The sequence below is a fragment of the Uranotaenia lowii genome, chromosome 2 (assembly GCF_029784155.1).
Source record: "Uranotaenia lowii strain MFRU-FL chromosome 2, ASM2978415v1, whole genome shotgun sequence".
In the NCBI taxonomy this organism is placed as follows: Eukaryota; Metazoa; Arthropoda; class Insecta; order Diptera; family Culicidae; genus Uranotaenia; species Uranotaenia lowii.
The window spans coordinates 54,153,470-54,175,401 of NC_073692.1; the positions used below are offsets into that span (position 1 = coordinate 54,153,470).

The 21,932-nt window shown below is 35.1% G+C and overlaps 1 protein-coding gene across 3 annotated transcripts in view; it reads right to left on the minus strand.

Moving 5' to 3' along the window:
- LOC129743935 (neural-cadherin) overlaps positions 1–21,932 on the minus strand; it is an 833,438-nt gene that overhangs the window by 19,706 nt on the left and 791,800 nt on the right. The window lies entirely within an intron of this gene.

Genomic DNA, 21,932 nt, shown 5'->3' on the forward strand with positions numbered 1-21,932 from the left:
AGACTCTGAGTTCAGACTTTGAGTTCAGACTCTGAGTTCAGACTCTGAGTTCAGACTCTGAGTTCAGATTCTGAGTTTTGGCTCTGAGTTCGGACTCTGAGTTCAGACTCTGAGTTCTGACTGTGAGTGCCGACTCTGAGTGCCGACTGTAAGTTCAGACTCTGAATTCTGACTCTGAGTTCAGAGTTTGATTTTGAATCTCACTATGTATTCAAGTTGTAATACTATCTGACATAGTATTGGTAATGACTTTGAGTTCTGACAGACTTTGAGTTCAGAATATGAGTTTCGACTTTTAGTGTGACTCTGAGTTAAGAATATGAGTTTGAATCTGAGCTCTGACTATGAGTTCTGGCTCTGAGTTCTGGCCCTGAGTTCAGACTCTGAAGCTGAATCCTATTTCTGGGTACCTGAGTTCTGTCTATGAATTCTGACTCTAGACTCTTACTCGATATTCAGAATCTATATTTTGACTTAGAGTTCTAAATCTGATTCTGGCTATTGATTAGGAATTTTGGATCTGATTTCCGACTCTGAATCAGAGTTCTGATTTTGAGATCTGACTCTGAGTTCTGACAGACAGATTTTTGTCATTTTTGTCATTTTTGTCATTTTTGACAATTTTGTCATTTTTGTCATTTTTGTCATTTTTGTCATTTTTGTCATTTTTGTCATTTTTGTCATTTTTGTCATTTTTGTCATTTTTGTCATTTTTGTCATTTTTGTCATTTTTGTCATTTTTGTCATTTTTGTCATTTTTGTCATTTTTGTCATTTTTGTCATTTTTGTCATTTTTGTCATTTTTGTCATTTTTGTCATTTTTGCCATTTTGGTCATTTTTGTCATTTTTGTCATTTTTGTCATTTTTGTCATTTTTGTCATTTTTGTCATTTTTGTCATTTTTGTCATTTTTGTCATTTTTGTCATTTTTGTCATTTTTGTCATTTTTGTCATTTTTGTCATTTTTGTCATTTTTGTCATTTTTGTCATTTTTGTCATTTTTGTCATTTTTGTCATTTTTGTCATTTTTGTCATTTTTGTCATTTTTGTCATTTTTGTCATTTTTGTCATTTTTGTCATTTTTGTCATTTTTGTCATTTTTGTCAGTTTTGTCATTTTTGTCATTTTTGTCATTTTTGTCATTTTTGTCATTTTTGTCATTTTTGTCATTTTTGTCATTTTTGTCATTTTTGTCATTTTTGTCATTTTTGTCATTTTTGTCATTTTTGTCATTTTTGTCATTTTTGTCATTTTTGTCATTTTTGTCATTTTTGTCATTTTTGTCATTTTTGTCATTTTTGTCATTTTTGTCATTTTTGTCATTTTTGTCTTTTTTGTCGTTTTTGTCATTTTTGTCATTTTTGTCATTTTTGTCATTTTTGTCATTTTTGTCAATTTTGTCATTTTTGTCATTTTTGTCATTTTTGTCATTTTTGTCATTTTTGTCATTTTTGTCATTTTTGTCATTTTTGTCATTTTTGTCATTTTTGTCATTTTTGTCATTTTTGTCATTTTTGTCATTTTTGTCATTTTTGTCATTTTTGTCATTTTTGTCATTTTTGTCATTTTTGTCATTTTTGTCATTTTTGTCATTTTTGTCATTTTTGTCATTTTTGTCATTTTTGTCATTTTTGTCGTTTTTGTCATTTTTGTCATTTTTGTCATTTTTGTCATTTTTGTCATTTTTGTCATTTTTGTCATTTTTGTTATTTTTGTCATTTTTGTCATTTTTGTCATTTTTGTCATTTTTGTCATTTTTGTCATTTTTGCCATTTTTTGTCATTTTTGTCATTTTTGTCATTTTTGTCATTTTTGTCATTTTTGTCATTTTTGTCATTTTTGTCATTTTTGTCATTTTTGTCATTTTTGTCATTTTTGTCATTTTTGTCATTTTTGTCATTTTTGTCATTTTTGTCATTTTTGTCATTTTTGTCATTTTTGTCATTTTTGTCATTTTTGTCATTTTTGTCATTTTTGTCATTTTTGTCATTTTTGTCATTTTTGTCATTTTTGTCATTTTTGTCATTTTTGTCATTTTTGTCATTTTTGTCATTTTTGTCATTTTTGTCATTTTTGTCATTTTTGTCATTTTTGTCATTTTTGTCATTTTTGTCATTTTTGTCATTTTTGTCATTTTTGTCATTTTTGTCATTTTTGTCATTTTTGTCATTTTTGTCATTTTTGTCATTTTTGTCATTTTTGTCATTTTTGTCATTTTTGTCATTTTTGTCAATTTTGTCATTTTTGTCATTTTTGTCATTTTTGTCATTTTTGTCATTTTTGTCATTTTTGTCATTTTTGTCATTTTTGTCATTTTTGTCATTTTTGTCATTTTTGTCATTTTTGTCATTTTTGTCATTTTTGTCATTTTTGTCATTTTTGTCATTTTTGTCATTTTTGTCATTTTTGTCATTTTTGTCATTTTTGTCATTTTTGTCATTTTTGTCATTTTTGTCATTTTTGTCATTTTTGTCATTTTTGTCATTTTTATCATTTTTGTCATTTTTGTCCGACCCAGTATTCTGAATTTGAGTTTGACTCTTTTTTCTGAGTTTTAGTACTCTGAAATCTTTCTGTTGATTTGATTCTCATTCGGAAATCCCATATCTTAGTTCTTAATACGTGGAAATTTGAAAGACCTCATTTATGTTTCTTTTGATTTCTTGATAATTTAATACTCGGGAGAGATTTTTTCTTCTTATGAAGCCTCGGATTTTTTACCTGTAATCTATCTGATTAAATTTTTGTGAGTTGAATAGCAAAAAAAGATCCTGTCGAGGAAGTTAATTCTTTTGAAATTAATTTTCCTTGCCTTTTTAAGCTTTATGGTTTTGTAGATGGTAGACTGATATTTAAATCAAACAACGTCCGCCGAAGTGAAGTCAAGAGAAGCCTCAATTCAAGCTGAGAATACCTTCTTTCCCCACCCAGATAGGTTTCGACTTCTCGGTAGCGAAGCATATGGGCTGGCTAATCCTAAATTAATTTCGGATAATATAGCCAAAATTCCTGGCAAGCAAAATTGAATCTAGCCTGATTAAATGTAGATTGGTGTGCTGAGGCTCAACTTATCATGAGCCCATCTTGAGCCCCATTCGATAACCAGGGTACAACACGATAGTTTCTGGAGATCTCCTGCTTGGTCAGAGGAAAAGTTCCAGGAAATCTGACTAAACCAGCCAGGCTGCTTGGCACCGTGGAAGAGATTCAATTAAAATCTCGTTAGAAGAATTTGTTTTGGGCTCGGCGGGAGTGAAATGTTTCGAATTCATCCACCAGACCAGAGAGATTTGTGCCGGCAGCAAGCAAAAGGTAAACTTTAGGTCCCAACTGTTCGGGAGTTTCGATTCGGCGAGGAGTTTTTTTTTCGACGGAAAAAAGAAGCGAATTCGAAAACTTCTTTCGCGAACGACCAACTTTCGAAATATTTTTTTCTCCAACCTGACGAAGCAAGGGAGGAAATTGGCTCATTCTTTTGGTGCTGGCATTTTTTTCTAACTCATTCTGCCTTTATGGCTGCCGAGTTATTCCAAAGTTTTACCGGAAACGAAGTCGAATTGGACACACAGGGCTCTGACATATACGGGGGACTAAGTCTCGAGGAGTGCATTTTGTTTCTGGCTAAGTTTAAAGACTTTTAACTGTTGGAAGCGACCTGCAAAAAATCGATTCTCAGACGTTTGAAACATCCGCGTTAAGTTTTATGGTGGATTTTATTTTTTTAAGGTCTTATAGTTCCATTTTTTCTTATTAATCAAAGTTTTGTTTTCAAGTTTATTTGAAAGTTTGTCTTATTTTTCAGTTTTTCAGTTCAGGAATAAATATTCATTGTCAAGTTATATTTAAATTTTAATCAGACCTTTTAAAAGAAATATTCATCATTTCTGATAATTTGCCAATTTAGTAGGTTCACTGTTCATCGTGCAGAGAAAAACAAGAATGAGTTGCATAAATCCAGGGGTAAAAACATTCCTGAAAATGTCATTACTTTTACTAGGATTCAGGCAGAAGTGGCAGAAGTCCTGAAAACGCCACAAGTCCAATTTTCTGATACTTTGGAAAAAAATCGACATGGGTCCAATTAACAATGAAAACCTGTGGACCACAATTTCATTATTCAAAGTCATTAACCGGATATTCTTCCACCCTCCCAAATTTCAAGAGTAACTAGCAGGGACCTTATCCGCAAAACTGAACCTTGTCTCCCAGAGATGTCAACCCATGTGAACCTGTCGGTCGTTGGGAAACCAGAACTGACAGCTCGAACCCGAACTGCCCAGCTTAGTCTCTTTCCCGCCAAGTCATGTTTCCCGGAAGTGGACGTGGACATCATTGAAGATAAATTGTCAGCCCAGGGGTATATTCACCATCACCTTCACCGGAAAATCTTAGACGCAAAATCTAACTTAGACAGTAGCTTAGCTAACCACCACCAGAAACGCTTTGACACCTCCACCTTCATTTTCCCCCTTTTAGACAAGAAGGTTCAGCTCCAAACCGGAACCGGAAGGGAGGCAGAGACCTGCATAATCCGGAACGGCACATCCAGCTCCTCGTCCATGGTCCGCTCGTAGAGTTGTTGCGGGAAAACAGGCGGCATATCGTTCACATCCTTCACGTTGATCACGATTAGTGTTTTGTTCTCGTTCAAGCTGTCCGAGGCCACCAGGGTCAGATAGTACTGGAAGCCGGTGCCCAAAATTAAAAAAGACGGAAGCAAGTGTTTGATTTTTTTTTGTCGTGGTTCCGGATAGGCGCATGTTGTATTTAGGGTAACACGTGAGATGATTTTCGTTTAATTTGTTCCGGCGTGTAGGTTGTACGTTGGTTGGTTGATTCGTTGCCCAATTCATGGAACAAGACAGAGATGACAAAGTGATTAATGAATCGTTCGTGGCAACCGGCCGTCCTTCCGTTCGTTAGTTTGTGAAGGAATTGTTTTTGGTAAATTTGGACAACCAGAAATTGTTGACAATCATCGTTCGCGGGGATTGATTACCAACTGATGATGTTTTAATTTTCGTTTAAGAATTAGGTTGTCGTGGTTTATTGCATTAGATTTTTTTTAAATTTCTGTGAGGGTTATTATTTTTATTAGCTTTGGTTGCGGGCCTTTTTGCTGAAAAAATACCGTTGCTTTATTTATTTCTTTAGTCAATGTTCCAAAAAACACTCGGAAGAAACGAGCATGACACGTTGAGTTGAAAAAATTTAAAGCCGTCTACCTGTAGTTCCCAAGAGAGTCGTCAGAGCGACAATGCTAGGTCATTGTAAACAATATTCAAAAACGAGAGTTGATTCGCATCAAAGTGGATTACTGAAGCTCACTACCTGTGTATCAAAAGAGATTGAGATACTTACTGATACAAGATCCAATTTGAAAAGCCACTCACTCACTCACTGACTCAAATTCAATCAATGCGGTCTTGTATCTGTTCATAACTGCCTACGTACGCTCTCTCATCCAGGCAGATAGCTCCTCTCTCAGTTGATAATTCCAACTGAAGGGGGAACTCCTTTCTTTCAAATCTTATCTCTTTGATTCTCGGGCAACCAACCGACAGTTTCGGTTTTGCTTTCGCTGTTGAACACGTTTCAGTTTCTCTTATGAGAATTGAGTGATTTTCGGAACATTGTCTTTAGTTTTATAGGAAACTCAAGGATTGAAAAAGTCATTCAAACGAGCGACGGAGCCTGCATCGCTCCGATTTTTGCTCATAAAAATTGCCCTGGAACGCGAATGAGGTGTGAGCGATAATCTCATGTTCTCACGAATCAAGCCCAACCAAAACGAAAACACGACCAAGGCTCCTGATTCCTTTTTGCCTTGCTTCCTTCTCCGCACACAAATTCTAGCATCAACTCGACGATTGGTTAGCAGCGAGCCGATTCATGAAACTTTTTACCAACTCGCTCATGAGCCGTGTTAGTAATGGTATTATTCTTTCCCGTGGAAAAATGTTAGTCCCTTTGCAAAGCTTGAGCTTGAACAAACACTAACAGCAACAAAGATGACGCCAAGCCGTGTTGGCTGTAAACACGCGTTGGCCAAAAGGAATGGAAAATAAGAAGAACAGTGTGCATGCGGCCGTTTTGTTTTGCTTCTTGCTAGTGCTGTTATTATTGCTTGTGTAGGCCAAGCTAATCTTTAAACGCTCGGTGCCCGGACGGTACGGACGGTTTGTCTCTGAGAAGGACGAGCCGAAAGATTCCTTTTTCTTTTTTTTCTTCCTACTTTTTTTCTGAACTGGCGTACTTCCTTCCCTAAACAGACAGCAAGCTCGGTATCAAAATTCTCATGAAGCAAAATCGAGTCTCTCGTGATCCCGTTTCTCAGACTCGCTCATGAATGTTTTTTAACACGAGCAGCATAGAAACCGCCGTCGTAGAATCGTTTTTGTTGCTGTCCGTGATTGTATTGAACACAAACGAATAGCGAGCAGCCGTCGAAGCATTTTCGTGTGCGTTTCGAGGAGTGAGCGATTTTTATAGTCCTTGATAGTACTCGATCTTAAAAAAGTTCCTTACTTTTTAAAGTGAGTAGAAGTAAGGTTTATTTTTATATCGTTTTTTCATTGTTGGATGCAAAGTTGGATTTTTTCTCGAAAAGATAAATGCAGAAGGGAATATTTGACAACGTTCATCGCCATGCTTGTTTTGGTAATTTCACTAGTCGGGCCCAAAGAAATTCTCGGAGCGAGAAAGTAAAGAGGAAGAACTCCAAGATATGCAACGTCCCAGTTCGCGCCTTCTCTCAGAAATCGACAGAGCATGCAAAAAAGTTTTGAGTTGAGTCACCGAACTTAGAACAAAACGGTTAATTCCGGCGACACTCCAAGAACGCAAATATTCTGAATCGGTTTGTCCTGCCGAGATACCTAGAGGCAACGAATACGAATTCGTACATGCGAAATCAGTTGCGACTTCTCAGGCAGGCAAACACGCGTCTCTAAGGGAAACATATAAACACGATTCGGATTGTTTTCGTGTGTTTCTCTGGGGGGCGTGTCTTAGATTATTTCGTGGCACTCACTCAAGGCACGCGTATGGTGTGTTCCTCTCTGCCGATTAGGTGATGCAAACTCGCAAGAGAGATCGTTACGATCCCTCTGTCGATTTGAGTTACCTCTCTGCCGATTCATGATTACTGGGAGGTAGCCCCTCACTCAGTTGAGAATTCCGACAAGAGGGGAACTTTTCAAATTTATCTCTTTGACTCTCGGAGCAGCGCTGTCAAACACAATGTTTGCCCCATATTGTGAGAGAAACCAACCGACAATTTTGGTTTTGCTTTCGCTGTTGAACACGCTTCAGTGTCTCTCATGAGAATTGAGTGATTTTTGGAACATTGTCTTTAGTTTTATAAGAATAGTACTCAATCTTAAAAAAAAATCTTACTTTTTAAATTTTGTAGAAAAAATGTTTATTTTTATTTCGTTCGTTCATTGTTGGAGGCAAAGTTGAATATTTCTCCCTGAGCGGTTCAAAAAAAACGCCTCAATGCAATTTTTTGTTCACAACACCAGCCCAGCTCTTTTGTTACCCCTAGCGTACACTTAATAAAAGAGAAAATCATTCCAAGGTGAGAGCGAGATAAAAAATCCAAAAGATAAGTGCAGGAGAGAAGATTGGTAGTTTCACTAGTCGGGCCCAAAGAAATTCTCGGAGCGAGAAAGTTAAGAAGGAGAACTCTAAAATTTGCAACGTATTGCTAAACTGAGCGTCTAACGTGAGTAAAAGAGCGTCGTTTTTATGTGACGGGTCCTTCCAGAAAATAAACCCGTGACCCGAACATCGCGATGCATCGGTCCTGTGGCTACGAACGTGTTAACAGAGGGAGTTCTCCCTCTTTACTTTATCGCTCCGAGATTTTTTTTTGGGCCGGCTAGAAAAACTACTAAAATGAGCGTGGCGACGAACGTGTTAAAGCATCTCAGTTGGTTTGGTTTCTTGTTTACCGGTGCTCATTTTCCTATAGATAAGAGGCCAAGCGTGATAGAAAGAGGAAGAAAAAATGTACTTCAGTTATGTGTTTTGAGACTACACCTTCTCTCACAGCAGTGGTGTTATTCAAGCTCCTGCATTACTCGGCACTTGGCTTCAGTTTCACTCGAGCGCGAGGGTAGAGCATTTTGGAATAAAAATGTAGGCAGAGAAAAAAGCGACTTTCTCAAAGCGCTGCCGGATTTGAGACGTGTCATGGTGAGATGCATGACAACTTGTCATTTCCTCTAAGAGATGGTTGAAAAAAGCTTCCTAGTGTATTTTTTCATCAACACTAGCTCAATTGTTTATTAACGCTACGGAAGAGCACCACCTTTTAGAGCAGTGGCTTTAAAACTTTTTCCACTCATAACATAAATTGATAGTTTTAAGCTCTTCCTACACAGCAAAAATTATTTCCTGTAAAATTACGCAAATGTCCTGTAACAAAAAGGAGCAGGACATTTACCGTAATTTTACAGGTCGAAAAACAAATAATGTGACAATCAATTTTCAGTGTACAACTTTTTTACAGGACATTTGCAGGAATAATTAATGAATCTTCGTTAACTTTCAAGGAATACAATTTAAAATTGCAGGTTTTGTTAATTAGAGGTTGAGATATTTTAAAGGTTGCAGTTTCAGTGACATGTAATAGTCAAAAAAAATTTCTGTGTAGGCTTCCAATGCCCCCTACACGGAAAAAAATTGAGTGGTCATCCCAAAGACGCTGTCATGATAATTTTACCATTTCAGCGCTATAGTATTTTCAACCACGAAAAGTTTAACATCGATTTTGTGAAAGTGCGCATGAAACAATATTGAAATTAGGGTAAACGATCTTGAGCGGAACCAATTGGCTCAATTCGACACAACTCGGAACAGTTGAACAAGCGGTAAGGATAGGGTTTATATCCGAACGAATTTTTTTTTAATTCAGCGGATAGATCTTGGTTTTTGCTTTCTAATGATGATTTGTAGAATATTTTAGAGTAAACCCTCATAACTCTAGAGCTGTTTTACTGAAGAAAGAATTCTGATCTTGAGCGGAACCATGCTGATCTTGAGCGGAACTAAAATATGATCTTGAGCGGAACCATTTTGTACTGTCAACACATCTTTAATAGCTATCATTCCAAATCTTTGTGTGACTGTGAAAACTTCAATTAAATTTCATGTTTAAAGATATTTAAGTTCAAAAATTGATGTTTTTACGTAAATAACAAAAATTTAGCCTTTCAAAGTTGTTCTCAAAATATCCGTTCAAAGTTAGTTCCTTCTTAAAAAAAAATCAATTTTCACTTTGATCCACTGTAACTTATTTATCTATCTTATTTTGAAAGAATAGATTCTTTTGACTCAAATTTAAGTTATTTTATCTCAAAAATTAGGTTCGTTTGTATATTTGAATGATTATTTGAATGTGCGTGTTTAGGGTCATTTTGCCCCGAACAACTTTTGAAGGTTACGACAAAGTCAGTAGTACAAAAGAAGGTGCATTCATTTACAGATTTTGCAAATAAAACTTTAAAAAATCTGATTTTTTCTACTTTTATCCCAAAATTAAGTAATGAATTTTTGTGATGCTAGTTCCTTTAATTCCATTGAAAATTTATGATAAATTGCTTCTTTTTTTTATATTCTAGTTGGGAAAAATCAGTTAACATTGGAATTTTTATCAAACTTTTGTAATTCGAAGTAAGGAACCTAAATTTTATATTGATCAAAAAAAATATTATTTTGGAAATTTATTCAAAATTAAAAAAAAACGGTGAAATCTGTGAATATTTCAAATTTCTGTGTTCAGTGGCACAGATTTTGTGATAAAAATTTGCTCATAATTCTGTGAAATTACAGATTTTTCTTTGATTTCAGCATTCTTACTCTTAAGAACTTATTCATAGAAAAAAGTTTATAATAAATTCCAGTTTCTTATGAATTACGATAAAATTTATTTATATTTGAAAAATATGGATACATTAAGCACAGACAAACATTAAGCATTTAGCTCAATAGATAAATCACTTATTTCTCAAACCGATTTCCATGAGTTTCAAGTCTAAACATCAAACAGTAGGGAATCGGATAGGTTTTCAATACCAGGCCACCAACTGAATCGTTAAGTATTTAAAAATATCTAACCAGGTGTGCTTTGCAACACATTTTAGAACTGAAGGAATATGTGTTTAAAATAATTTGAATTTCTGTTATTGGTGTATCGTTTTCAATTGGAATTTCAACATCAAGAACAACCTGTTTAAACGAAAGCTGGCGAAATGGCAATGAAGATTGATTCTTATTCTGACTTTACTTCATTGGCTTCATAAGTTCTCGAATTATGCCAAAAAATATGTATGAAAGCCTTCCTCCACCTGACCTTCGTCCCTCTGAAAGAAAGAATCGAAAAACATTTCTTGTACCTCAAAAAATTAAACATTTTGAGTGCCTGGTTTGGTACGCTGTGACACCAATTAAAGTAATCTTTAGTTTTATTCGAACTTAATTTTATATCTTTTCTGTCCCTAAAGCTGATATAATAAGTAAAATAAAAAGTGTTGCTTACATTCAGGATAAAACCTGCGTGTGAGATATAAGGCATAAGGCAGCGCACCTATCGGTTTATTTTGGAAGCTAGTAGTTCCGCTCAAGATCAGAGATGGTTCCACTCAAGATCATATTTTACTTTTAAAACTAAGCGATTAATTTGATATTTTGATGGAAAACTTGTTGCAAAAACCTGGATAATACTTTTTTAAGAATTTTTCTATCATTTTAGTCATTAAGAATCAGTTTATAGCGGCCAAGGGTTACATAAATTGACGTTCAAAGTCAGTGTAGATTGGTGAAAATTGCACCAGAAATGCGTATGTTTTTAAAGCTTTTAATAACATTATTTCGTTTTATAAATTTTAGCAAAAATGACAAAGTTTGTATGAAAAGATCTTGAAAAAGTGTTTTTTCAACATTTAGGTAAGATTCATAAATAATCATTGCTTATATCTTAGGAAAAGTAAATGGTTCCGCTCAAGATCAGATTTCGACTAGTTCCGCTCAAGATCATTTACCCTACTATGTACCTGGTAATTTTCGATAACTCTCAATGTTTGTTGTCGAAAATACTATGGTCATGATAATTTCATCATAATTTCTATCACAACTACCGTCCGCATAGTAATTTTGACATTGTGGCACCAATTCATATCAAGAAAATAAAACGCACATCGTACTTTTGAGAACAAAACATATTTGACTCAAAAACATAAGTGCGTATGATAATTTTACTATGGTAAACATTCTTGTTGTTTACACTAATTCAGGATCATTAATCATCAAACCCGTTTGTAAAAAAAAATAATTTTGAGCTGCTTTATAGTTACATAACTTTGAAAATCATTCCAGAGCATCGGGAGAACACACTAACATTGACCAACGTGTGTCGGAAGTGTGAATTTTCATGTGTCAAATAATGTCATAATGCATGCATGCAAATAAACAAACAAACATACATAGTAATTTTACTATTTAAATCAAGCTCCTCGCTCCTCCTAATCTTTATCATAACACATACTAGTTTCATCATGAAACATATCAATTTAAAACTAGGCACGAAGTAAAACAATGCATCATTTCATTGACAATTTTACTAAAACGCAGTCGAATTTACTATGCGCAGCCAAATTGAGCACATGGTAAAATAGCTATGCGTAAGGTATTATAAACAACAAAACATAATTGACTCAAAAATATGGTCGCCTGTTGTTCGTTTAAACCACGGATTTAATAATTTTACTATGCTTTTTTTTGTGTGTAAGTGCGATAGGGACGACTTTCAAAATCACTGTTTTAGAGCGGTTCAATTTTTCTGGCCCGTTTTTCCTAAAAGTCCAATCTGAAGTTTAAAACGTTCATTTCTTGTAATTATCAGTATTTCTACGTAAATCTTCACCTCTATCTCAAAGAATAACGTTTCATCAACATGATGCTAATGTTAGATTACGTAGAGATGCTAAAAAATTACGAGAAATTTATGTTCCAATACTTTTTTTTTTCATTTTTATCAATTCAACGAAAATTCGCTTCACTGAGCCACACAGGATCGCTACATTGGATGGTGTCAATGCAGGAAACGGGAGTTTCGATGCAATTGGGTCGATAAGTTCCCGAAGGCTCTTTTTAGCATAAACGTTAAACGGCAAGTGACACACGATGACGATTTCAACGCAGTTCTGGAGATACTTATGAACGTCTACCAACACCACCAATTTGAGTATCTTCCTCGGAGCCTCGGCGATCAAACCGATTTCTGTGGCAAGCTTTTTACGTAGGTCAAAACGGAACCACACTTTGGAATCCGACATGGGACGCCAACTTTAGGGTCAGATGAACCTTTAATCTCATCGAAATACTCCATAATATTGCAAGACTTCCTTTTTCGACACTTCCTTTCTGCTGTGGCGATTGCTCAGGGGATAAAAAACTTGCCGTGGAACTGCTGAAGTATTTAGACAAGAATTTGTATAATTTGATCAAAACAATCAAAAGCATTAATGAATTATACTTACGACATAGTGTTTCTTTTTTGTTTCATCCTAGATCACAAAAAAGATCACAGCCAAACAATCAGAACACCAACAACTTTGTTCGGTCATTGATTTCTCAGCCAGCGACTGAGAAGCTCTAAGGCGACGAGGGGTCCCAGAGAAACTAGTCCATCTCATCGAAGCACAGTATGAGGCATTTTCGTGCAAGGTCTTGCACGACGGTGTCTTGTCCGAACCAATCCCGGTAACTGCTGGAGTGAGACAAGGATGTATTCTATCACCGCTACTTTTTCTAATCGTAATGGATGAGATTCTGATTGGATCGATTGACTGTGCACCGAACCGAGGATTGCCGTGGAATCCTTCAACAATGGAGCAACTGAACGACCTTGACCTGGCTGACGATATTGTTTTGCTCGCCCAAACACAACCAGATATGCAGAGCAAACTCGACGACCTCACCGAAAGTTCCAAGGCAGCAGGTCTCAAAGTCAATGTCGGAAAGACCAAGTCGATGGAGATCAACACAGGAAATCCCTCCAGTTTCATGGTAGCTGGGCAACAAGTTGAGAAAGTGCAGTGCTTCCAGTATCTTGGTAGCCAGATTACGCCTGATGGTGGTACCAGAAAAGACATCGAAACACGGATCAGAAAGGCCCGATTTGCGTTTGCGAGTCTCCGAAACATCTGGCGGTCACGCCAGATCTCTCTACGAACAAAAATCCGAATCTTCAACTCAAACGTCAAATCCGTATTGCTGTACGGGTGCGAAACTTGGTGTACATATGCGGTAACGACGCGAAAACTGCAAGTATTTGTAAATCGCTGCCTGCGGAATATCATCCGCGCTTGGTGGCCTGGCAACTGGATCTCGAATGAGGAACTACATCACCGGTGTCATCAAAAGGCGCTAGAAATCGAGATTCGGGAACGTAGGGGAGGAGCGGGCTATATGCGCCTATTAAGCAGAACACATTTAATCAAATAACACATCGAATATGTGTTCAAAAACTATATACACGTGTGCAGGCATCTGTTTACTATACATTGGAGTAATTTTTATGTTAAAATTTTCTTCTGTTTCCAAGAAAACGATTTTATTATAAGTGTTGTCTAAAATGCCGAACCTCAAACCGTGCGGGCTAAATGCCCCTTTTTATGTTTTGAACAAAATTTTTGTTTTTTGGGCAATATTTCCGTATAATTTCATTGAAACTGCTAGAAAGTAATAATATCCGTACGATAAAGCTGAAGTTTTATAAAAATCTATGCATATTATAATTTTATGGAATATAACAAAAGTTAGGGTTGCCATACTATGGAGGTAGTTCATCCATGAGAAAAACTTAATCAAATCTGTTTTTAGATCTTCAATTCTCTCTTAAGATGTTATTCAGAGCTTAGATTTGAAGGTTCAACGATAAAAATTACTTATTTATTCTATTTAACCTGTTATTTTACGATGGAGGCATTTTACAAACATGATGGGGGCATACAAAAACACTCTATTATTCTACTTTATAATCATTATTAAACCCCCACAAAAGCTGAAATATGTTAAATTTCTTAAGTTCGTTTGAGTAAGAAACAAAAACCATCCTAGTTTTTGTTTAAAGCTTCTTTACGTATAATTTTTAAAATTCGAAATATTATATCAAAATGTTTCAAAACCTTGTATGATTTTTTAAAATTTTTTGAGTTTGTAAATTCATAAAATTCTTTCTTGCCTTATGTTCTAAGCGTATCACCCTCAAAATGCACTGGTCAGATAAGCTGTCTAGTCAGCCATTACATCAAACAGCCATAGGGTCATTTAACCCGATAGGCCCATTTAGGAAACCTTTCCCCTAAGTGGAGATGGATTGGGCACACGCTGCGAAGAGATGAAAACGAGATTTGCAGAGAGGCGCTAGATTGGAATCCAGAAGGTCATCGAAGAAGAGGCAGACCCAGAAATTCGTGGCGGCGAAGCCTAGCCGCTGAAATCCGAACTGTCGACGAGAATCTTGACTGGGACCAGGTGAAGACGCTGGCTCCGGATCGTCAACAGTGGAGGTCTTTTACCACGGCCCTATGCACCGGAGGATCGGCGCGGGATCATTAAGTAAGTAAGTAGACTGAGAAGCTTATGAACATTTCTTCTCCTTTAGCTGAGAGGAAAAAAAGTTTACCTCTTGCACATGCTGATTATACGTGAAAATGTACTCAACACAAACCGCGTGATTGAAATGCTCTCCAACAAAATGTGGGCAGCTTCTCGTTTTTTGTGAGAGAAGTCATATTTCTCTTAGGCGTTTGACAAGTAGAGGAGAAAAGTGCGCGACAATCAAGAGAGTAAAAGATGCCTGGGCGGTAGAGCAGTGATGTCAGTGAGATTTTATCTAGATTTTCCAGACTTTTAGGACTTTCGTTAGATATTTTTAGAGTTTCATACTTTCAGATTTTTGACATTTCTTCCAGACATTTCCAGACTTGTGAGTTTGGACATGATTTTTCCACAAAATATTCCAAATTCAAAATTTTTGTTGTTTATATGTATGTTGTATGTATGTTGGTTATCCACCATGGGTGCACGGATTCACCGCAGTTTCTGCCTAAGTATGTGCTCACATGCGTTCTTAGATTATTAAGTTCGACAAATCTCCGATGCAGCGCGTACACCATACTCGGACCCCATGGCTTCGTATGAATTGTTATGGATGAATGTATTGTGTTGATGTAAGTTTATTTTGGAAGAACGAGTCAATCAGGTGGGCTAGTTTACTTACAGGTATTCCGGCATCCGTGTATATACCTGGCCAGCTGGCAACTGGTTGAACATTCTTATTATATAGTCAGTTATAAGAGAAAACACATCTTACCTGTCGGCCACTTATGGGATTCGAGCCCAAAAGTTTTTTTTGCCGATACCGGGAATCGAACCCAGTACGCCTGGCTTACCAATAAAAGACTCGCGCCAGCCTATCCGCTAGACCACATCGGCGCTAATTCAAATTTTGTGTTGTTTAATGGCATAAAAAGATTCGATTTAGTTATAACATGTGACCTTTAAAAAAAAAAGGAATTAATTTGAACGTTTGTTATGTCACTTCTAATTTGGTTTGTTATGCGACCTAACTGGATTGCAAAGAAGATAAAAATACCTCTTCAGGTTGTGTACCGAAATCGCTTCTTCTCTCATTGCAGTGTCCTTATTTTGATGCTGGCACCACGAGGCACTAGTCTTCATGTGCACTTGATTCCTACAGTGGACTATTTCCACAAAGGTGTTAAGTAGGTATTCGGAATTGAAATACGATTCACACAATGCACTGTTCAACTTGCGAAAAACCTAACAACCATTATGAGATGGAGAGAAATGGTTTGTTTTCTCCCATTTTCTATAGCACTCGTGAGCGCGTTCAAGATGAACAGTCACGTGCAGGGCTGCCAATGTGTCTGATTTTTAAGGATTTGCTTGATTTTTGGAGCCCAACCTGATCCAGGATTGGAAAACAGAAAAAATGATTAAAAAAATGCCTCAAATGTTAAACTGATCTGATTCAATCAACCATCAGTGAATGAGTAACAAACTTTGTTTCTTGGAAACGATCATTATAGGGTAAAATACCTAGAATTCGACAGTTTTTGCTTGTTTTGTCAGAAAAACCATGTAAATACATTAATTGCTAAAGTTTTTCATTTCAAATATGATTGCTAATATGAATCAGAGTTTTTCTTCATTCTCTACCTTTTTAATTGATCAATAGTCCTAAAACAAAGTTTTTATTATCTTTTTACTAAAACCTCTCGATGGTCTAGTTTTCGACATTCAGTTTTAGTTTTCGACACAAAAAGTTTTAGTTTTCGACAAGCATATTTCCACCTCCATTGTTAGCTCAGGAATATGAATATTTGCTTGTCTACTTCACGGCGTTTTTTACACCATGGAAACAGTATTAACATACTCAAGAAGATGGGTGTCGAAAAATAGATAATTAGGTGAATTTTCAGCGCTAGTTTTCGACAGCTCAAAAAACAGTTGAAATTTCATCAAATGTAAGTAAAAATATAAAATAAATTACCGAAAAGATTGATTTCAGAACCTTATCCATCCATTGATTCCTTTTACGTTGCATTTAATCTAATAAAATGGGAGTTTAACGTGATTCAAAATCATTCTTATTTGATAGATGGCATTGAACTTGAATGGTGATTTAGAATGTTACTTTTAAGTTATTAATTTACTACTATTCAACAACTTATTCAGAAAAGTTTTTATATTCAACGTATACTAAAGTGGGAGAGCAAAAATAGAAAAATATGAACAAAGATAGCTTGAGCCACCAAATAGCAAGATAAGCCTTTCTTAAAAAAATTGTCGAAAACTAGCTCCTGTCGAAATCTAGAGTATCTACCCTAATAAAGTAAAGTTTTTTCTTAACCCTCATCCGCATTAGGGTGTCATTTTGACACCATTGCAAGTTTGAAGGCTTGTAACTTCTTTCAGAAGCTTCAAAATACAAAAATTTCTTCGGGGACCCTAAATGAATTCAAAAGTTCTTCAATATTGCATCTTTACTTTTTTTATGGACGAACCCTGGAAGCCTGGACAAAAAAACTCCCTTTTCCGACTTTTGGTGTCATTTTGACACCACAAAAGTAAAATCTATTTAAGTCGTTTAAATTATTATGAACTTCATATAAAACTTATATCAATAGAAACCTTGTAATGTCAGTAAAATATGTTTAGAACATTATATACAGCTAAAGTTACTAGTTTTCTCGTTATTCAGCATGAAAGAAAAAAAATCCGAAAAAACATGCCTCACGAAAACTGCTGTAATTCATATGCTACACGTCCAAAAAAATATTTGCCTTATACATATGAAAGCTGAAGTTAATGCCTACATCATGAAGACAATAAATATTTTTTTAAATTTTTTTTAATGAAATGGTCACAAAAAGTTTAAGAAAGTGGTCTAAAAAACCTACTTTTCATTCGATTGCTAGTAAATACTGTTTGAGCGATGGTAGAGTTTTGAAAAAAATATGACTACAAAATGTATTAAAATTCCAACATTTTGCTGTCTTTAGATTTTTGATGCAAAAAAAATTGAATTAACTGAAATTTTTCAAAGTTCACTACTTTACGCAATTTTTTTACAAGTTGAAATTTCATCTCTTTTTGTGGTCCACCGTCAGGTTGTACCCGGATTTTCAGTGCTTTCACTTTGTTTGAACCAATCAAAAGTATATTTATTGGAAAGCAAATTTAATCTACATTCTAGTGAGGTGCTACAATTCACGCTGTGAGATTTCACAAAAATATGAAAATTATAAACGTAAAATCATTCCTGAATTTCTAGAACTACAAGCACCGCGTCCAGCAAATCGTGTTTGTTTGCTCTCCGAGTAGGTACGGTGGGTGGTGATTCGGGCAGAGAGCGAAGCCGAAAGACGAAATAATGATACGTTTCGCGGTTGGAAATTTTCTATTGACAGTAGTTCTCGTTTGCTAGTCACGACACGCATCATTATTTCGTCTGTCGGCTTCGCTCTCTGCCCGAATCACCACCCACCGTACCTACTCGGAGAGCAAACAAACACGATTTGCTGGACGCGGTGCTTGTAGTTCTAGAAATTCAGGAATGATTTTACGTTTATAATTTTCATATTTTTGTGAAATCTCACAGCGTGAATTGTAGCACCTCACTAGAATGTAGATTAAATGTGCTTTCCAATGAATATACTCTTGATTGGTCCAAACAAAGTAAAAGCACTGATAACCTGGGTACAACCTGACAGTGGACCACAAAAACAGATGAAATTTCAATTTGTAAAAAAATCGCGCAAAGTAGTGAACTTTGAAAAATTCCAGTTAATTCAATTTTTGTTGCATCAAAAATCTAAAGACAGCAAAATGTTGGAATTTTAATACATTTTGTAGTTATATTTTTTTCAAAACTCTACCATCGCTCAAACAGTATTTACTAGCAATCGAATGAAAAGTAGGTTTTTTAGACCACTTTTTTAAACTTTTTGTGACCATTTCATTAAAAAAAATTTAAAAAAATATTTCTTGTCTCCATGATGTAGGCATTAACTTCAGCTTTCATATGCATAAGGCAAATATTTTTTTGGACGTGTAGCATATGAACTACAGCAGTTTTCGTGAGGCATGTTTTTTCGGATTTTTTTTTCTTTCATGCTGAATAATGAGAAAACTTGTAACTTTAGCTGTATATAATGTTCTAAACATATTTTACTGACATTACAAGGTTTCTTTTGATGTAAGTTTTGTTTAAATCGGTCTAACACGCCAAAAGTTATAACGATTTGAGCTTATGGTGTCAAATTGACACCACAAGTGCTGATTAGGGTAATGAAATCTAATGCGGATGAGGGTTAAATCTTAAAGAAAGTTTTTCGTTGAACAGGTTTGCGATTAAAAAAAGTTTTGCTGATTTTGTATGGTTCCGGCATAAATTTTTATCTTAATGGATTACAACACTTTTCGAAAACTGCTCAGTTTCTTGTCGCAAAGTAAATAAATGCTGAAAAAATGCTGCAGCGAATTTCTATTTGCCTCACCCAGATTGTGATAACCTGATAAGACTTTGTTTTTACCTGTTTTTTTTTGGAAATAAGCCTGTTTTTTCTGATTTTTGTGAAATGATGAAAAATGAATAGTACGGAAACGCATTAAAGACATTATTGGAGGTCAAAATGTGGATTGATGACCAAAAAAAAAGTCTCACTTCGACCGAAATTTCCGTTAAATGACATACAGGTCCATATGAGTTAACAATAACTATCTTCAAGAAACATGAGATCATCGAAACAACACGAGAGGAAAAATTGATTCCTCCAAGATTTAAAAGGTGCTCTTCCTGAGTTTCAAGACTAAAGTGGCCAGAATTTTTCCCGCACGTCTCCGGGCCGCTATTTTATCAAAAAATCTGGCGAAATCCGGGCATTTCATTTAAAAATTTCCACCCCAAATCCGGACAATAACTGGCAAATTTGGTCAAAACCCGGGAATATCAAACAAAATTCAAGAAGATAAACATTTGAAACAATTTTTTTTTCCATCAAAGCAGATAAGCAGTTTTAAAATCTATTTTTATTCCAGAAAACCGTTCTTGACCGTTTTGAATAAAAAAATCTGTTTTGGACGCAATCCTTGAAAAATTAAAAACTCTCTTTTAGTTTTTTGTCTGAAATTGCAAATAAAGTTAATAAAAATAGGCAACCAGTTCGGACCACATTTTTCCCATTTTTGTTTTTGTAAAATATTCAGGCAAGTACCTACGGGTTAAATTGGCAAGTTAGGTCTAGAGTAAGCTTGTCAGATTGCACAGTTTCACCTGGACTTGTCTAGATATTTGACAAAAAAATTTGGAAGATCCGGTCCGGCACGCTTGCCCAGATTTCATTGGAATTTGTCCAGATTTATTAACTTTTTTCCTAAAATCCTACGAAAAAATAAAAAAGAATGCAAATAAGAATGACTTTTGATTTCTGAGTCCAAAAATATTTTTTAGCGAGTTTTATCAATGTTTTATTCAATGATCGATGTCATGGGAAATCCGCTTATGTATTTTGATAAAAAAAATTTTATGTTTTTTTTCTCGATTTTCCTGCAAATATACCCGGATATTATACGGTTTTGGGTTGAGAATTTAGAATTGTTTATTGTGCGGATTTTGGCAGGTTTTCAGATGAAATTGCCCAGATTTGCTCGCTCCGAATAGGTGCGTGAAAAATTTTGCAACCTATCCCTAGGAACTTTACTATATAAAATTTGTTTTTTTTTTCTAGAAACAAGTTATTTTTAAAAGTTTTGATTTGAATTTTGCCAATGCATATTAAATTTGTGTTACGAAACAAACAGAAAACCTTCGTTCTAAATAATGTACATCTATGAGTCGCAGTGAATTTTTCCACTGTTTATAATAAAATCTAGAAGATTTATACAAAAAAAAAATCTTAATTGATCATTTTGTGATATTTCGCTTTAATTATCAACAAATAGAACGCAAAAAACACCCTACACTGTTTTAAATGACGCAGTAATGATGTTTCTGATTAATTTGGACAGAATTATTAAAAAAGGGTGCTTTTTAAAAATTACCCGATTTTGTCACTGTCCCCAATTTGTCACCCTAAAATGCATCATGGGGGTGCCAAAATCGGGGTTTCACTGTATCTAGAACCTGGAAAAAAATTTAAAAAAAAAATAAAGATTGGTAACTTAACTCTTGACTTTACAACAAGAAAACAATCCTCTATTGGTAACAATCACTAACAATATGAGGACTGTTTTGAGAGAAATGAGCATGACTAGCATATCTTCTATTGAAATTCTATTTTCACGTTCTTCTTGAACAGAATTCTTATAACAGATATTTTTTATGAAAAAAAACCCTTTTGATATTCCCAAACCTCTTACCGTTTCTCAATGAGAATTCGAGTTTTTTTTCCTGTTTTCTGTAAGACCGGAGGATGTATCGAATTCTTCTTTTTTACCTCATCCCTTCGATTATTCCAAAACTCTTAAAGGCGGAAGTAGGTAAATAAAACTAAAGGTGGATTATTAAGAAGTTTTATAAATTCTTCTTAAATAGAAATATTTGAAAGTGCAGAGGTCAAACTGTATAAGTGAAGAATAGTATCACCATTTTTATTCTAAATTTTTCAAATTTTCGATCGAATATAAATAATTTTTTTTGATCTTGTGAAATGTAGATTGTTTGCTAGTTTGTTGCAGAAAAGCTTTAATCCAGATTGTTGAAAATTTATCATTTTTTAATATCCCCTCTCCTTTTTCGTGATATTTAAACTTGAAATGACAAAAAAAAAAAAAAAGATTTCATATATGTTCCGCCCTGAATATTTATGTCTATTTCTTAATATCTGAAAAAAAGGATGAGAAAAACATCAACAGTTGCATGTCAAATAAAATCAATGTTCCATATGATTCCATATGATGGTTTATAAATAGGGTTGGGGTTAAATTTTCGGATAAAATTATTGTATAAAAAATAAAATTAAGAATAAAATAATTAAATAGAGGTAGAAAAAAAAATTTATGATGATTTTTCAAGACTTAGAAACAGCCGCAGTTTTCAATGAGAGTTGTGAAAAATTGTCATCTTTACGGTTTGTTGTTCGCCCATTCAAAAACACATCTGCGAGTTAATCAATCAACTCATTCATCGGAAGGCAACCGGTTCGCGTGGAGCTTTATTTTCCAATGGAGTTCACTGAAACCGAAACCCGGAGGGCGTAGGCGAATGAAAAAGTCGAGCCTCATCCAATGAATTGGCAGAAAATGATTTTCGGTTTAGGTTTTTTGTCCCTCACTCAATTCGCCAATGATTGATTGATCGGTTTTAATTTCGTGTCCCCGAGCCTTTGATGCGA